Raw genomic sequence first — 3,957 nt, forward strand, 5'->3', positions numbered from 1 at the left:
GCTAGTTTAGTGCATAGTTTAGTTGTACGGCTCATGAAAGTGATTAGTGCAATTCTCGGGCGTTAATAGAACGCAGTGGCCACTCATCCGCGGCGCTCTACGTATCAATAATATCGGAAAAGCCCGTGTGCTTCTCAGGCGACCACGTGCGGTGCACGTGTGCCGCGATCGCGAGGCTTCTTGAGCCTTCTCTACCAGAGACAAAGACGTTATCATACGACGTGCCGTGCCGTGTGTACCGTATTCGCGCAGTCACCGTGCATCGCCTATGTAAATAGTGTACATTTTCTGTTTTATACAATAAAAGACAACTCATAAATTACACGCACCGCGAGTCATTTCTTTGTGCCCGTTGTAATCGTCCATCTCACCGCGAACCTACCAGCCGACTCGCGTGTTCTCAAACAATATCAATAACTCTCATAAATAAAAAATGAAAAAAACAAAATGAATAAAAAACCTTCGTAATTAAGTTGAAAGAATGTTTTAAAATTAAAAAAACATCTTATTACAATAATTGATCGAGTGGTGCAGTGAGATCTTGAAATATTGTTTCTCCTTATACTACGTTCCGACTCTTCCATTTCTTGTAAAGAAAAAGTAATGAATTTTGAAAAAGCATGGTCTGCAGATTTACTCAACGTTTTCACATGATATTGAACCTTTCTAAAAAAGTGTATTATGAAAATTTATTTCTTCAAAAATATACATGAAATTAATGCAATTAGCCAAGTATATCATTATTTATTGAAAAGTGAATTGTTCACAAATGGATATGAAATCAATGCAATTTATTTAGTATTTGTTCAAAAATGGATGTTGTCAGTGCAATATCCAAAAATTATATACAAGATGCATTCACAATTAATCCAAAAATTATATGAAACAAGTTGTATACATTCAAAAGTATATGCAACACAAACTTAACTCATCCATTGTCTCTTCACGCAAATTCTAAGTCACATAAAACGGGCTTAAACTGACTCAAATGATCAACGGAATCATAGTGAATCATGTTATGATGATTTCACGCATTTTTGTGCAGTATACATATTAAAAAGTAAAACTGAAGTACTTCGTTATTTCAAATTATATGTAAAAATGGCTTCAAGTTACCATAACGCAAAAATAAGCAAATTTCGGTGCGATAATGGCAGAGAATACAACAATTTACTTAATATTAATATAATTTTACTTAATCGTGTTCAGTAGTTTTATTTGTAATATTGCGAATTTTTATACGTTGAGGTGCGTGTTTAAGCCATACCTTAATCACATCTTCAATTTCCTTTTCTGTGTGACTTGATGTAGACTTTACCGATTCTATAATAACAAAAACTTGTATTAAATATATGAGTAATATACAGTATTTTTCCTTAGAACTGCGCGGCATAGAAATTTCATATTGTGTAAGTAATATTAGCTAAAGGTCTATTAAAACTGTTCCAATGTTACTAATAATTATTAATTTTATATAAATTTTATATAATTTTATATAATTTTTTATAACAATATTAATATATTTTTATTTTATATTTAATAGTTTAGAACTGTCAAATATTAATGATAACCATGCGAATAAAGCAATTGTATGCTCATAATTTTTTTATTTAATAATATTAGCACAATCTTATTAGATGTTTTAGCTAATAATTAATTAAATGTATAATAAAATAATTTTATAATAAACATTATAAAATTTCTATGCGAATCGTAGTTGTAAGGAAATGTACTATATAATAAAACTCTTTTAAATTCTATGAAAAAGAAATACTTACGAAGTACAACACTGCAGCATTTTAAGGAAGAAAATGGACTTTTATTCATCCGTTTACCATAAAAACTGTAATTAGAAGCTACTTTATCTGTTAAAAGATACTTTAAAATTCTGTTAGTTTTGGATGTAATATCTCTGCCACCTAAAGTAGCTAAATATGAACACTGTAATGTTAAAACTTGTATTAATACACTTGTGTAAGAAATAACATAAGTACTGATTTAATAATAACTATTTACCATAGTAGATACATTTTGACTGTTTTTTAGATAAGTTTCTAAAATATCCAAATCTGCTTGGGTCGATAAGGGTAAATTTACTGGCAAGTCTTGTAATCTAAACTGATTGTGAGCTAAAGTATTTGAAGTTACTTGTTTTTCGTTAAGTAATGACAATATCTTGTTATTTTGTTCCTTAATGTCGACAAGGAGGGAAAATATTTTCTTTATAACTGAAAAAAATATAATATACGTTAATATGATAATTAAAATCGCAAAGTTCTTCACAAATAATTTCAGTTTTACCTATACCATGACAGTGGAAACGATCTTGAAAGTTAGTTTCAACTACAGTTGAAGTAGTTGGAACATTATTCAAAGACGATCTAACGCTATGTTCCGAATCAGATGAAATATTACTGTACAATATCGGAGGATCACTATTACAAGAGTTCGATGTACCAGGTGTTGCAATTTGGTGGACGCTTTTTAAAGTCTCTAAAAAGTATATGTGAATTATGTGTAAATAGTTATTTTGAACATCATTTAAATACTATACAGTCTATTCATTTATTTACTATGAGTAACTTGTAAAATAATGTTTTTTTCTGTCTGTCGATATTTGTCTTCAATGTCAATTTATCTTTCTCACTTTTATGCTTCAACTGTGAATAAACAAAAGTAAACAAAAGAATAGATGTTTGCATTTTGTGATGTTAAAATCAGAGTAAGCATTTCTTAATATAAACACAATTATCAAAATTATTTATGTACTTAAGCACAATACTGTAACATCATTATCATATTAATATATAACTAATTAATATATAATAAATAAAATACTAACTAATATATAACTAACATAACTAATTATATTAATACATCTAACTTACGTGATAATGAAGGTAATAATTGTTTTTCATTGGCTTTGTCATTTAATGCGACAATCTTTGGTGGTGGTGGAAATTTATTCTTCTCTGATAGAGCATTGTCCTCATCATCACTGCTGTCGTCGTCCTGTGCTAACCTTTTTGGTTTACGAATTATCCTCCTTAATGGCAAAATGTCATCAATCTCACTTTGACAATCAGAAGTTATCTGTGCTTGCTTTATTTTGCTTTGTGCTTTACTATAGTCATCTATAATACAATTGCACATATATTAAAATAAGTATTTCATACAAAATTTCATAATTCATACTTTACCTGTTTCAAAAAAACAGCGTTTAATTTTATAAATTTTCCAAGAACCGTCTTACTCTGGGACTATGCCTTTTTTAATAGCTTTATCACATTGAGACTGGAATTTGTAAGGCGGCCAGAACACTTCCTGTTTACGTGGTGTTAGCCACTGACTGCTTACAAGAGCAACACCACCACCACTATCATCTGTAAATTCAATTCCTGTGAACGACATTGCTACAAATAAATGTCGTTAAACCTAGAAATTTTAGGTACAAATAATATAGTAAACAGTATTATACTTTTTGAAATAGCAAACGATGTGGTTTTAAAAATATATGTAAGGAATTCAACTTGATTACTTTAAATTGTAAATATTCGACTTTATTCTTTTTCGTACACTTCAATATATTTGGATACAGTTCGACTTATCGGCGCGACTCTCGAGAACTCCGTGGTGCTTGGTTCCCTTCACGCGGGAGAGTGACGAATTCGGCGGATCGTCACGACTACGATCCTTTGCTCGAACCTTCTCGATTTCGGCGTCACTTCCGGTTACTTCGGAGCACGCGCGTTTACGGCGCGATCGGACCGCTCCGGCGCCGTCTCTATGATCAGCTGTTAGGCCGCTAGCGCAATCCTACGGATTGCTCCGCAAATATCTTTCAGCTCGGCCGTTCTGACATTCGCCTCGTCTCGAGGTCAACAATTATTCGATGCAACAGTGATTCCAGCCGATGTTCTACAAATTTTCTCGCCGCCAAGGTAGGTTGACACTTTC

General features: G+C 31.7%; 1 pseudogene; it reads right to left on the minus strand.

The window, feature by feature from the left end:
- Window positions 1-851: 851 nt before the first annotated feature.
- On the minus strand, window positions 852-3,471 carry LOC105283097 (annotated as a pseudogene).
- Between the last annotated feature and the right edge of the window lie 486 nt (window positions 3,472-3,957).

This window comes from Ooceraea biroi, chromosome 4 (assembly GCF_003672135.1).
Source record: "Ooceraea biroi isolate clonal line C1 chromosome 4, Obir_v5.4, whole genome shotgun sequence".
Classification (NCBI taxonomy): domain Eukaryota; kingdom Metazoa; phylum Arthropoda; class Insecta; order Hymenoptera; family Formicidae; genus Ooceraea; species Ooceraea biroi.